Source organism: Coffea arabica, chromosome 1e (assembly GCF_036785885.1).
Source record: "Coffea arabica cultivar ET-39 chromosome 1e, Coffea Arabica ET-39 HiFi, whole genome shotgun sequence".
Classification (NCBI taxonomy): domain Eukaryota; kingdom Viridiplantae; phylum Streptophyta; class Magnoliopsida; order Gentianales; family Rubiaceae; genus Coffea; species Coffea arabica.
Genome location: NC_092311.1, coordinates 1,698,846 through 1,714,215, shown reverse-complemented (window position 1 = coordinate 1,714,215; position 15,370 = coordinate 1,698,846). Strand labels below are relative to the sequence as shown.

Sequence of the window (15,370 nt, the reverse complement as noted above, 5' to 3'; positions counted from 1 at the left end):
GAAGTAAATACAACTATCATACATGCTCCTTGAATAATCATGACCCAATAAAAAAATATCAAATCTCTTATACTACTGTCTTGCATATTGTTTTAATTCATATAAGGATTTTTTTTTAGCAAACATGGTCTTCCTTTCCTTTAACTTCAAATCTTTGAGGTTGCTTCATATAAATTTTCTCTTTAAGTTCACCATGCAATAAAGTTGTTTTAACATCAAGCTGCTCCAATTTCAAATCATACATGGCAACTAAAACAAGTAAAATACGAATCGAGCTATACTTAACAACAAGTAAAAATATTTCATTAAAATCAATACCTTGTACCTGACTATAATCCTTTGTAACCAACCGTGTTTTATACCTTAGATCTTCAACCCCTGGAATATCTTCTTTCTTCTTGAAGAACCATTTGCATCCAAAAATTTTCTTGTTTGGAGACGTCTTCATAAGAATTCAAGTTTCATTTCGATGGAGAGACTCAATTTCTTCATTCATTGCAATCAACCACTTAGCATAATCATCACAAAAATTTACATATGAATAGGTAGTAGGCTCACCAGTTGCTTACAAAAAATTACAACACCAGTTTTTACTATTCCATCACAAAAAATTACATCAGTTTCTTTTGCAACAGACAAAATATATGCATCAAATTTGCATATCTTTGTGGTGGTCGAATATCCCTCTTTGGTCTATCTTTGATAATGAAATATTCTTTCTCTTCTAAATTATTTTCATCAGTAGATTTAGATGTATCTACTGACACTTGTTGAATAGAAGGACCGGAACTACAAATCTCAAACTCCACCTGCTTTTACATACTGTCATCTATTTGACAAGAACTATAAGACTCCTTCTTAAAAGATAATATAGAGAACTTATCAAAAGTAACATCTCTACTGATTATAAATTTTAGAAATTTGAGATCAGGATACCATAATTTTTACCCTTTCACCCCAAAAGCATATCCAAGAAAATACACTTTTTATTTCGTGACTCTAATTTTTCATCATTTACATGCATATATGCTGGACATCCAAAAAAATTTTAACCAAAATAATCAGCAGGAGTACTTAACCAAACATCCTTAGGAGTTTTGAAATTAAGAGCAGTAAAAAGAGTACGGTTGACAATATAACATGCCATAAAGATCGCCTTTGTTCAAAAGTGATTTGTCAACCCTGCATTAGAAATCATGTACCTCGCTATCTCCAAAAGTGTTCTATTCATATGTTCGGCTACACCATTTTCCTGAGGTATCATTCTGACAGTGTGATACCGAATAATTCCTTCATTTTTACAAAATTTATCAAATTTTCTTTCACAAAATTTCATTATCTATTCTAAACCGCTTGATTTGTTTATCTATCTATTTCTCAATCAAAACTTTTTATTGTTTGAAAGTGAGGTAAACATCATTGTTATGTTTAAAAAAATAAATCCAAACTTTTCTTGAATAATCATCAATGAAAGTCAACATATTCCTGATACCACCCTTAAATGGAACACGAGATGGATCCTATAAATTTGAATGAATATAATCAAGAATACCTTTCGTCTTATGGATTGTGTAGATACCAAATTTTTGTCAAATTTTAAATATTTTCTATTTAATGAGTTATTTATTTTCATGCATTTTAATGTGTATTTTTTTCTTATATTTGCATGTTTCTTTTAGCAAAAAAAAAACAAAATAAAAAGAAAAATTGATTTTTTGTAAAAAAAATTAAATTAAAAAAAAGGTGTAGGACATCATGATGTCTAGGCAGCATGATGTCTCTAGCCATCATGATGTCTAGACATCATGATCCTATGTTTTTTTGACCAAGCAACGGAACAAAAGAAAGAAAGGAATTGGTTTTTGTAGAGAGGCCCTCACTCTCTCAACTTCCAGGCGGCAGGGGCATAAAAACCAGTGTTTTGAAAATCGGATCGGATCGGCCGGTTCGACCAGTTGAACCGCGAATCGGCCATGGCACCGGTCCGATTCTATGTTGGTGTTGACTTTGTTAGAAAACCGGTCAAAACCGTAAAAATCGCTGAACCGGATCGAACCGGTTTTCAAGTTTCCCCCCCCCCCCTTTTTTTTTTTTAAGTTTTGCAAAATGTTTCTATCAAGATTCGAACTCAAGACCTTTGTAATACAAGACCAATATAGTGACCATTGCACTATCACATCTTATTTGTTTTTTTTGATAACTTATATATATATATAACAAATATCCATATTTCTTTTTTCCATTTTTCTTACAAAATCTCATTTTTTCATGACTCTTTCTTTTTAATCTTCTACACACACACACACACACTCTCTCTCTCTCTCTCTCTCTCCCCCCTCTTTTTTTTGTCACTCCTTTTTTAATCAAACATCTTTAGTTTTAATTTATTGATGTTTTCTTCCATTTTTTAATTTTGTTTTTGTCCATTAAATTGAAAAAAGTTAAAAAAGAATTATTTTTCTTTAACCTAAATTATTTAATGCTACAACCACTCACTTTTATCTCATTTTTTGTTTCTTATCAAGTTTGCATTTCTATGTTCGATTCTCTTAATTTCCTTCGAACTCCAAACTTTCTTTTTTAAATTCTAATCTCTAAATCCCAGAGACGTAAATTAAAATTTAAGTTTACAATGTCAAATTCTCATAGACTTGAATTTTGTATAATTTCACAATATTGTGATATTTTTGGGTTGGATTTAAGATTATTTTGGTAGATATAATTGAAATTGAAATGAAATTTATTTGTTTTAACTTATAATTTAAAAAAATTATTTTTGAAAATCCAAGTTATTCAAAAATAGTAAACTTTTCATCATATAAAGTTTTAAATTAGTCTATTGCATGTCTTATTTTGTGTATATATATATTTATATAAATTATTTTTTTAAAAATTTATTGAACCGGGGTTGGACCGGTCCGACCGGTTGAACATCAACCCTTTCACTTCACCGGTTCAATTGACGGTCCGGGTTTTAAAACATTGATAAAAACACAAAGAAGAAAAAAAATCTCTCTCAACTTCGCTCTTTTGACTCCACTCCTCCACTCCTTTCTCTCTCGGTTAGAGCTCTCAACCGAAAAAAAAAACTCTCCCTCTCGGCTCTCTCCAAGGCATCAGACAAAATGAAAGGGGTTCTCCAAATTTGCTACATAAGTCCTTGGTCTCCACTGGCTCCTTCTCTCGTCATCGGACAGGAGAAAGAAAAGACAGGAGAAGAAAAACAAGGCTGGCAACTGGACAACACATTTGCACAACAAAAAGGAAGGCAACAACTGGACAATTGGAGCTAAAAATTGCATCAAAGCCTCGGCCAAGAGAAGATATTTCTTTCTTTTTATTTTTCTAGTTTTCTTTCTTTCTTTCTTAATTAACTAGATTTAATGCATGTTTGGCTGTTTTTATGTTTTTTCTTTTGCTGGTCTTGTTATTATTGTCTTGTGGGATAAGTTATAAACTAGATTAAGGGAAAAGGAAATAAATGTTTGAGAAAATATGGCAAAATGGATAAAAAGAATTTTAGGGGCTGTTTTGCCTTATTTTAGCCCTTTCATGTTGTTTTCTTATCAAATTAAAATCATAGTTGCATTGATGAAGTTGTAATGAATGTTGTACTATAATTTTTATGATTTTTAGTAGTGATTATAGTGTTTTAAAAAAAATAATAAAAAATCAGACTGTTTTGGCAATTTCGCCACTTTTGATTCATTTTTTGTAAAAACTAAGTTAAAAAATGGGATCTACGCAAAAAATCGAGTTGAGGTGTCTATTTTTGTGAAATTTGATAACCGAAAAAATTGTTGGCGATCAGTAACCGGAGGCACCGTCAGCGGTAGCCATTACCGCTGACAGAATGTTGTAGGAGAAAGTTGCAGAAGATGATTTCGGAAGCTTTGCATGATAATCTGAAAATTTTGCAGTTTAGCCCCCTAACTTTCAAATAATTACATTATGGCCCCAAAGCTTTTGTAATTGAACCAGTCATGTCTCTATTGAGTTTTCATCTTCTTTTCATATTTTAAGTGTATTTCTAAGCATGTTGTTTTTGGGAGCTATAATTAAACCTTAATTTGTTTTAGTGAATTTGTTGTCTTATTGGGTTTTAATGAAATAATCAGAGTTTTGTGGGTTGAGGTTTGTTTGGTTGGGTTTTGGTATAAAATCTGGTTCATTTTGTTGGGTTTTAGGAAGTGGGTCTTGGCTTACTTTTATGGATTTTAGTATGGGTTTGGGAATTGAAGCTCACTCTTTTTCATTGGGTTTGTTGGATAAAAGAGCTAGGCGTAGCCCGCTCCTCTCCTTTGGGTTTCAGTTGGGCTAGGGAGCTTCGGTCCAAAGAAATAAATAAAATGGCCCAAGTGGCCTATTGGGTTAGGAAAAACCAGAAATGAATTTGCTGTTTGGTCCTTGTACTTTTACTTTATTATATTGTGACCTTAAATGCCTTAGATTTCTTTCAATTAGGTCATTAATTAATTACAAAATAGGTCCCTAGACTTTATTTTTTTGTAATTTGGATCCCAAAATTTTGTAGTAATTATAATTTGACCCCAAAACTTTATTAATATTTATAATTAGATCCCTGACAGATTTGATTTCTTAAATAGAAGCTACTTTTCTTCTTAGATTATTAATTATATTTCATTTGAATACTTCAATTGATAGATTTCATGTTATTTTCATTTTTTATGATTTATTTGTTAATTAAATTGGTGCCTTGATGATTCTGTTAATTTTGAAGTTAAATAGGGCAAATCCTATTCCCCATTAGCTACTACGTCAAGGGAGGTATCTTCTTGTGTCATTTTAAATTCTCCTATGTGCTCCTATATGATTTTATGTGTGCAATTGCATGTTTCTGAATGTTTTTATTTTATTTTATTTAATCATTCATTTTATTTTATTTAATTTTGTATATTTACTTTAATTTAATTTCTGATTATTTGAGAGGCATTCAAATGCCAAATTGTAATAGTTAGATTATTATTTTTCATTCTTTACCCCTTTAAATTGTAGTTAGGGCCCCGAATGTAATAGTCAGGTCTTTATGCGCTTTTATTTGTTTGTGTTTGCATGCCCGTGTGTTTATGTGTTTACTCGCCTTCTTAGGATCTTTGTATCTAGATATCATGCTTACGTGTTATGTGCTACGTGCTCTTTTGTGTTTATTTGTTTTAATTTATGTTTCATTTGTTTTACTATATATTATTAATACATGACGTCACCACACTAGTCCAAGGTTAGTTGTGGTTTCTCCCTCTGTTTACTTGCTAGTCCAATGCTAGTAAGGATTTTTAGAAATGGGCTAGTCCAACGCTAGACCCTTAGATCGTTCCTATGTTAGATTCATCTTTGTATGACATTCGTTACATTTTTATGCATATTTTTTTTTATTTTTAGGATATTTTCTCATTTGCATGATATTGCCTATTATATTATCTCTTATCCTTTATATGTGTTAATCATATCATTTAGAATTGCATCTCATTTAAATTAGTTCATTTGCTTGTCTATATTAGGAGAATTATTCTTCAAACATGGGAAATGGATGATTATAACTTTTTAGTTTAAATACCCCATTAATCTTTGTATAAGAAAATTATGTCACGAGTTTTTGCCTCCCGTACCCATTATGCTGTATCTCTATTCTTTGACCATTTATATCTAAATATATAATTTAATTTTCTTTTTCTTCTCTTTTAATTTCATCATTTGCATACTCGTGACCCCTTCAAGGAATTATTTTGCCTTTCGCAATCAATGCGATTGGTATCAATTAAACCTTGAATGGACATTTTGCCCCTCTTGACATTTTTATTTGCATCCATATAGCAAACATCCAAATGTGATAAATTTAAGAGTTAGATTAAGAAAATTTTGACTAAACAACGCAACTAGCTTAGATTAGATTGAAAGGGTGCCTTAGGTTTGAATAAATTGAACATTTGTCTTCCCTTTCTTCAACTGTGACTTTCGAATTCATTTTTTCTTGTTTTCAAAGATCTGAAATTGTCTAAAAGGGTTTTATTTTATTTTATTTTTGTTAAAAAATATTTTTTGGTAATTTGGTACACCAAAACTCAATACCAAGTGGCAACTCCTAATTTTTCTTAAAAACCTGTTTTAGACTAAATTTTAGACCCAAATTGTCGCATTTTTTAAAGTCTCATTTTAGGTCCTTTTTCACTTATTTTTATAAAAATCACATCTTTTATAAAATACAATTTTTTTCCATCGCGAAAAAATGGGGCGCGACAAATTGCTAGAGAATTGAAGTTAACTCTTTTTTGCTTTCCAAAGATACAGTGTTCGTAGAATTTCAATGATCCAGTATTTTAACCACAAAGAAGTCCCCTCTTACTTAGTATGTCCAAACTTTTCCCGCTCATATATCCCAAATGCATATGCCATAATTTAGTAATATCAGAATCAGATAAAGATGATGATGACTTAATTGCAGTCGAGTCTGTGCCAGTAGATCCCTGTAAACTATATAAACTATTAACCCCGCAAGTTTTCATTACAACGAGAGCACGTTTAGAAACCTTTATAACGCCATTTTCATCGTGTATTTGCACCTAAGAGCCTCCAGGATACCCAAAGAGATGAGATTCTTTTTCAAATCGAGAATATGTCTAACATTAGTAAGCGTCCTCACAATACCATGATGTATTTTAATTTGGATTGTATCCTTACCAACAATATTACAAACAGTATTATTACCCATCAAAACAATTTCACCATTACAAGATTCATAAGTGAAAAATAAATATCTATTGGGACACATGTAATAAGAGCACTCCGAATCTAAAATATATTTATTTTTAGGTCTTGTCCTGTCATTAGTCATAAAGAAAATATTTTCTTTATTCTCATCAGCTGCAATATTATTTTCGGCAGTCTCAATATTTTTTTCATCAAGTTTTTCCTTTTGTTTCAATCTATTTTTTAATTTAAAACAATTTGTCTTAATGTGGCCTATTTTATGACAATAATTACATTTCAAATTTCTATGTCTAGATTTAGATCTATTATTGTCAAATTTTTTTTCTCGGTTCTGTCCCTAACAACCAGACCTTCCGCTTGACTTTCAAATTTATATTCTCCAAATCCATAATAATGAAATCAAATTTATCAAGATGTGAGAGTATAGATGTACCTTCAGTCATGCGAAGCATATACCTACATTGTTTTAAATAAACCCAATTCTCAATTATCTTCTTTATATACAAGGCCTTAAACTTATTCCACATGACTTTTGTCAAATTTTCAGTGGATATAAAATAATATTGGACCTTGCCTTCTTATCCATCTCAGTAAATTTTGCATCTGTCAAACTTTCTGGCTTGTTTTCAATTTTTTGTATTGCTAAATCAAGTCCGTCTTGAACAAAATATCCCCCATCTTGAACTGCCACATTCCGAAATTGATATTTCTATCAAATTTCTCGACAATAGTTTTTGTTATTGTCATTATTGCCATAAAATTTAAAACTTTCAAAGAATCTCTCATACCAGTTTATTAGGTCTTGCCCCAAGAAATTGACAATAGAATTTTTGATAATCCCAAAAAGACAAATAAAAGAGCAAAAATAAATAAAACAAGAACACAAGAATTTACGTGATTTGGTCAAATTGACCTACATCTACGGGTAGAGGTGGAGCAATATTTTACTATGAATAACAGAGTACAAAAATATCATAGGAAAGTTGTGACGACTCCATCTTCTCCTAGGGCCTACCCTAGAAGTTAGCGGATCGCCTGCCTGTCTCTCGTCAGGACTCGCTCACTTATATTAACTTCAGATATAACATTATTATTGAACAACTGAACATTCACTCTTAAGTACCACTCTAATCAGCTTGAAACATAGATTTGTCCACTAAAAGAAACAAAATACACGTTCTAAACATCTATTCTTAATATTACATCAACTCAAAACAGAAAATTCAACCATCTTAAAATACAAAAGAAAACGTGACTCCAATATATACACATAGTGATGGATTTTTCCAAAACAACTTTTCAATTTCATCCAATCACTTTTCAATCTCCAACTCCTGTAAGGAAAACAAAACTAAAAGGGTGAGCTTACGCCCGTGAGGTTTCCATGCAAGCAACAATCAATAAGCACTTAAATCAGTACAATTAAGCAAGTAGTGCACATTTCACCGTACAATCACTTTTAAAAGGGTACGGTGCTCGCATTAGATCCATTTCAATGCACTACACACTCCACCGAACTCCTCCTTATAACCTCCAAAATAATAAACACTTCCCTCACTTGGATGACCATACCAATATCAGTAATATGCTACTCCGTGGTAATACTCTAGTATACCGAACACTTACCCAAAGCTACCGTCCTACCCGACTAAGCCCTTTGCTGGCTCGAATAGTCCGTTGAACAGAGGGTTTTGGGGCTCAGTTCAGCCAGTGTGATAAAGTACACACATGGCTTACAATCATGCACACTTATAATATCACTTGATCAATTATCAACCTTCAAGCTCAACTAAGTCGAGTATGATAAAGTACACTCTCGACTTAGAAGGCGAGGGATAATTGAAAACACTTCACAGTGAATTACTTAGCAATATTTCATAATAAGTACATTTGCCATATAATTGCACTTAGGTACACATAAGCAGTTTAACACATAAATTCGGAAAACACTCACCAAAGGTTCAAATGACTATTCTTGAGTCTCGAGTTGGTTTCCTGGTTCACGGCTACTTCCTGGTACAAGTTAATAATTCTAAAGTGAATATTCATTTTATATACAACCACTAATCTTACATACTTTAAGGTTTAAGTAACTAAAATCCAAGTTCCTAAGCTTATAAAACGAATCACCAAAATCTCGCAAACCTTCCTTACGTTTGTCTTCAAGATTATTAAGTTTGGTAGCTTTAAAACAAGGTTAATGTATATATACACCAAATTTTAATATCATATAAAATACTTGAGCTAAGAATCACTCATTTCCAATCTAATGTGCAAAGATTAAGACAAGCAAACGTTTCATTTCTTCCGTCTAGGCTAAAACAGATTCTAGTTTGACTTTCAAGTACAAATATAATATATTCAATATTCATTTATCATTTTATGTTGAAACTTATTGAATTTATTGTTTTAATCAAGAATTATACCTATTTTCCCAAGTTAATAATTTAGAAGATATTTATTTTAGAATTAAATCATTGTTCATTCAAGATTCTAAAATTATGGTTTAGGAGTACTTCATTGGTCCCCCTTTTTAATTAATTAAACTCTAGGTTATTTGTAAGTTGAATTTTATTCTACTAAACCAGGCCCTCAAATTTTATAGTCTTTAAAATATTTGTGAAGACAATATTAAGTAATTAGAAGCCAATTTAGGTACATAATTATCCTGAGTTTTCCTCTCTTTTGCTTTAGTTTAACTCTACTTGTGGAGCTGTATATAGCCATTAAATCTCAGGGTAACCGTAGCTACCATTTATGAAAGCTTGCGAAGTTGGAAATTAGAGGAAATACTGGTTCAAAGTTGGTTCCTCACGGCCATTATCAAAGCAAAGTGCATTCGGGAACAAAAGGAAAGGCAAGGAGAAAGGCAGCTTTGCCATCCTCAGGTATTCTGAGCATAACTGGAGCTATACTTATCGGATTGAGGTAAATTTTATAGCGTTTCGAAGCTAAGACATAGACCTATATTTCTTCTGAAGACATCGACATCCAGTTATCGTGTTTTCAAGGCCAAAAGGGGATGGTTAGAAGCACAATCTGTTTCATTTTCTCGGACAGCAACCAAAACTAGTAACGTCACTTCAAGCTTTCGACGAAAACTCTATTCTTTCACTTGCTTAAAGCTCTAAATATTTGAAGTACATTCAGTCCAGCATATACCAAGGCAAATAGCATCTAGTTTTAACAAATTATTCAACCCAAAAGCTACGCACAACAATCTGTCATCAGCTATGGCATTGTATAACTAAAGTTTCCAGCAGAGTAGCAGTTTAATATGCAACATTTACCATAACTTCTTCAGTTTTAACTCCAGCTCATCATATTAAAGATGATTCTCCAGCTACAGAGTAATCTTGATCATCAATATAAAAATTTACAGCCAAAATTTCAAAGAAAAAGCTGATCTAAAGTGTATTTCTCTCTCTCGGTCATGCTGGAACAATATTTTGTATAACAATCAGCTTTTAAGCAAGAACTCTCTCATTAACTACTTCATTTCCTACTCCAATCTAACATGCAATCACCTAAACACTGAAGTGAAAACATGCATGCTAAAACTAAAAGATTATGCAAGGTGTTCAGCTTCAACGAAGGAAATTGGAACCCAGAAATCTGTCAAGAAATCTGGAAAATTTTCTTTCTTCATCTCTCGGCTAGCTAGACAGAACCACCAGTTAATTCTTGCAAAAATTCTCACTCAACTATCATCTTTGCTCTGGATTCTCAGATAAAACAAGAGAGTAAACATATAGCTTAACTCCTAGAAGAAAATTTCCTCCATAAATTCGAATACTAAGCTGCAAACCTGCTCTTTTCCTCGGCCATAGCAGAATTTTCTTTCCAGCAAATGGTCAATCATTAATTAAGATTTCTTCAACCAAACTCACTTTTCTAAGCTAAAATCTAACATGCAACTTGAATAATCAGAGATATTAGAAGAATAAGATGGTTATGATGATTTTACCTCCCTTTTTCCTCACAATCAAAGCTGGAAAAGAAGAAAAAAGCAAGCAGTCCCCTTCCTCCTTCTCCTCCTTCGATTCCTTATGGTGAAATGCTCCCAAGCTTCCCTCTTTTTTCTACCTTGCCCTCTTATTCACTCAGTTGTGGCTGGAAAGGAAAGAATGGAACCAGAAATCTCTCTCTCTCACTTTCTCGGTTGGTCTTGAAGTCAGGCAAGAAAATGAGCTAAGTCCTCACTTTGCTCTCGGTTGTTCTTCTTTTGCTCTTAGCAAATTGATACCAACTGGAATCCACCGAATTTTAATCCTCTGTTCGGTCTTATGCTTATTCGAGAATGATCAATTCAGTTGCAGGTTAAAATGGTCTTTTGACATTACTTTATTTACTTGCTAAGGAGTTGAAATTTTATCATCTTCAAATATTGCCTCAAACTTTAGTTTGTTCCAATTTGCATACCACTATAAGAATTTTCTCACACCATCTTAGGATATTTTCTAAATTCTCAATTTTATAGGGATTCAATTAGGCATTTAATTTAACCATTTATTCGTTATATATAATATTTCCAATATCAAGGTAAATAAAATAAAATAAATGCAAAGCACACACATGATTTTCTCGAGTTCTCACAAAAGTATTTCTAGACCCAAAACATCTAATATTTAAAACACAAGAGAGACTAAAATATTTTACTAAACAAAAGACTTAATGACTCAAAAGACTCAAATAGCCCACTAAAACTTTCTTGATTTGATGCACTTAATCCATCACAAGCCACTATATTTATAAGCAACTAAGGGAAAGGTTCCCTTATACAAAAGCCGATATAGGACAAAACCACTTTAACAAATGTTTCAAATTCTTTATTGTTAAGCTTTTATATGCTAATGGGTCAAGTATGATGTGGTCAGCTCTAAGGGCTTCTTTCTGGTGAATAGTTGAGATTTTGTAATTTTTACAAATTTTAGTTAATTTTTCTAGACGTTGTAAATATTTTTCTGACATTTTTCATGTAAATTGGTTCAGGTATTAATTTTAGTTCTTCATGTTTGAAAAATGAAGTGGGATTGTGGTCTTTAATTGTATTTTGCACTTAATTGTGAATCGTACACTCTATTGATTATCACTGCCTAGTAATCAGAGATTTTCACCACAAGTATCAATTTTCGTATAAAAAAGTAACGATAGTTATGAGTTTGTGGTCTTTAAGTGATTAGAGGCGAGTAATCGAGCTCCTTTGTGGCGATTGAAAAAATTTCCTTATATTTTTTCTTAAAATCCCTTTTATTTGGAAATTATTACTTTATAATAGCCCTACTACTCAATCACCCCACAATAAGTGCAAATGAACCTAGAAAGTAGGGTTTCACTTTTCGATTTCAAGTTAGCACGAATTAGGGTTTTTACGTCTATCCGTAGTGTGACTATCCGACACGAAGTGTGGATCAAATTTGGTGATTAAAAGTGAGTTTTAGATGATATTAAGTATGGGATTAGAGGTGATAATAATAAGTTAGTGAATTATAAGTTAAAACCCTAGTATACGCAATTTAAGGGAAAATGGCTAGAACCGACGGGTACCGTTTGTTACCGGGTAAACACACCACTTGACCCATACTTTATTACCTTAATCTTCTCATTTTATTTCAACTAATTAACCCTCAAAATATCTCATACATCAGCCACAATATTTGACCTAGAAAACAAGAAGAAAGAAAAAAAAGTGAGATGTAATCTTGTGATGACACTTGGCAAGCATCCACCCATTTTTGACCAACTCAAGTCTAAGCTTCTTATCCTTTTCTTGGAGCTCAATTTCTGTCTTCTAAGCTTCATTGTGCACGAAATTTAGAGAGGAAAAAGAGAGAAAGAAACCACTTCATTCAAGCTTGCTTTCTTGCTCAATCTTGCAAACTAACCGATAGATTCACCAAATAATCCATAGAAGTTGCTTAGAAGGGTGGATTATCATCTTGGAGTGGAGAGTTTTGGTGGTTCAAGCTTCCTATGGCTGTTGTGCTTCTCCAATTCTAGGTAAGGATGGTATTATTTCATGGTTGTGCTACTTATTGGTTTACAAGTGAAAGTTATGGCTTGTTAGGTAACTTTCATGGTTTTAGTATTAGTTTTGGTAAATTCCAGCTCTATAGTGTAAAAAAATTCAGCTTTGGTTGTTGGAATGATGGTTGTTTGGATGGTATATGGTGTATGTAGGCTTGTATAGGAGGTAGTAGTAGTGGTTTTAAGCTAGAAATGTGAAGTTGCACATTAAATTCTTGAAATTCCAGAATTGAGATTTCTTATGGTTCAGTTCTGCCCGTTTCTGTTTGAGTATGTTAGAGACCGAATCAGTCTTAGCACAAAATATAAAAGTTGTAGGGAATAATGTTTTATAGCTTCCTACAAAATTTTAGCTCAATCGGAGTACTGTATCTCGTGAAAAGACAAAATTACCCCTGAAACTGCCCTAGGTTGAACTTTAGGGCCAGTTTTGACATTTCACCAATTTGACTGTGCCTGTTCACCCTGATGAGTACTGAATTAGTATTTAACCAAAACATGAAAGTTTTAGTGCTATGGCTTAGCTTTCCAATGCCCCTGTAATCACTTCGATTGGACTTCGGTAGCCTAAGTTATTGTCGTTTCAACATAGCACGGTTAACTGACTTGTTTGTGCGATTCTGGTTCAGTAATTTCAAATTTTGACCTAGGTACACTACGAACTGGACTAGGTGGTCTTCATAAAAGTTGTAGCTCTCTGCCTTAGCTTCAAAACGGTATAAATCGTACCTCAATCCGATAAGCGTAGCTTCGGTTGTGTCCGTTATGTAAAACAACATCAAATCTGTCTTTCATTTCCGCACATGTCCTTAGCTTGATTTTGTACTTGTGTGACTTGAGCCTATTGAATGGCTATTGAACGGAGAATTATTTTGTGTGTAACTGTGGGATTGATTGAGGAAAAGAATGGAGTCATAAATGACTGAAAACTAGGTAAATACAAAGGGCGTACTACCCAAATTTGCACTAGAGGGCTAGGGAGATGTACTCCTTTCACTTCCAAAACTATATTTATACTTTGTACAAGTAATTATTTGGATTTTCTTTGGTTCACCTAAACTTTGAGGATTTACCTGTAATATTTTCTCTTGGTTGTTATTAGGGTTTGTTTAGCTTCCTTTTCATATGATTTTACCCAAGACACTTGTTATACGTTATTTCTTTGCATACGAGTTAGTTTCGAACCAAACGAAGAGCTTTACGAAAATTGGAACAACTGTCTTTTCATATCCAGCCGTATTTTGAAGTGGCACTATTAATTTATTTTCAATGGAATTTTCTAAAAACCTTTTTGGTATGGTTTTGTGTTTGATTTGGGAAAACTCTTAGTTACTAATGTCCTCTAATCTAAATATACACTTTTCACCTTAAAACTCTTATTTATGTATTGCACTAGTACGTATTCGGATTCTCTTTGAATCTCTTAGGTTTTGATGGTTGAAACATAATGTGTTCTTTTGATTACTATTAGGGTTCCTTGGTGATTAGGGGTAATACTCGGAAGAACACTTTGGACATTATTTTGCGTAAATAGGTGAGTGTTCCTTGTTTGTTATATTTTCCTTGATTTCATGGCTTGTTGTTGCTGTTTGATAATGTGTTAAGTGCTTTCAATGATTTCCAAAACGAGTTTTCTAGGCGAGTGTGTACTTTATCGCACTCGACCTAAATAAATGTGAAATTTTCAATGATTAAATGATTAAATGCTAGTTGCACATAAATGTAAGCCGTTTGGCTGAACTGGGCCCTTGCCCTTTGTTACCTGTCGACTCGAGCCAGAAGTGGATTCGGTCGGGCGATATGGTGACCTTGGGTGAACGTTTGGTATACTCGAGTATTACCTTGTTGTCGGGTGGAGCCTGGCCAACATCCAGGAGGGGGTGAATGAAATGAATTAATGAACGAGGGTTTCACTTGCAAAAATGTATTTTCAAATGATTGGAGGAATAAGGGGAATGACAGGAAAACGCACGAACGAACGAATAAATGGCTCCCTGTGAGCCCGTATCCTTTTAATGTATGTGTTATTATCGCTTTCCATTGTAAATGTTTCTTGAATTATTGTTACTCTATGTTTAATGTATTGGATTGATTGTTTGATTATGTGTTCGGAACCTCACTGAGTTTTTAACTCATTCCTTTAGTTTTGTTTTCCTTAACAGGAGAAGGCGAGTCAGGACGAGAGCTCGGTATAGACTAGTTTCTTGAAATTTTGTAATGGTTCTCGCCGTAGTGCTTGGCACGGGCTGGATGTATGCAGAATTGAGAACCTTTGTATATTTGAGTCTGTACTCCTTTTGAGATAGAATTGTACATAAGTTTCGCTTTAAGTTTCGAATCGAAGTTATACTTATTCTTGTGGTTTTATTCCATAATTAAATTGAGAACTGTAGTGAATGAGTGAGTCCCGGTGAGAGTTGGGTAGGTGGTCCGCCGAACCCTTTAGTTCGCCTTAGGGTGAGGTGGGGCTGTCACATCCTTCATTTGGTAGATATCAGAATCTGCGTCAAAAGATTTGAATGATTAAGGACTAAACATTTTCCTTGAAAAAAAATAAAAAAAGAAGCAAAGTATGGGGAATATCTTTGAAAAGGAAGTTGTACCAATAGTGAAAAAA

At 33.0% G+C, this 15,370-nt stretch overlaps 2 long non-coding RNA genes across 2 annotated transcripts; one reads left to right on the top strand and one right to left on the bottom strand.

Annotated features, from left to right (window-relative positions):
* Positions 1-7,615: 7,615 nt before the first annotated feature.
* On the bottom strand, positions 7,616-10,996 carry LOC113688727 (uncharacterized). Its single transcript, XR_003448093.2, has 3 exons — positions 10,694-10,996; positions 8,681-8,739; positions 7,616-8,060 (listed from the first exon to the last, which is right to left on the bottom strand). It is a non-coding gene; the product is annotated as an uncharacterized lncRNA (long non-coding RNA).
* Positions 10,997-12,471: 1,475 nt separating this feature from the next.
* On the top strand, positions 12,472-15,108 carry LOC140021015 (uncharacterized). Its single transcript, XR_011824985.1, has 3 exons — positions 12,472-12,726; positions 14,225-14,287; positions 14,916-15,108. It is a non-coding gene; the product is annotated as an uncharacterized lncRNA (long non-coding RNA).
* Positions 15,109-15,370: the final 262 nt, after the last annotated feature.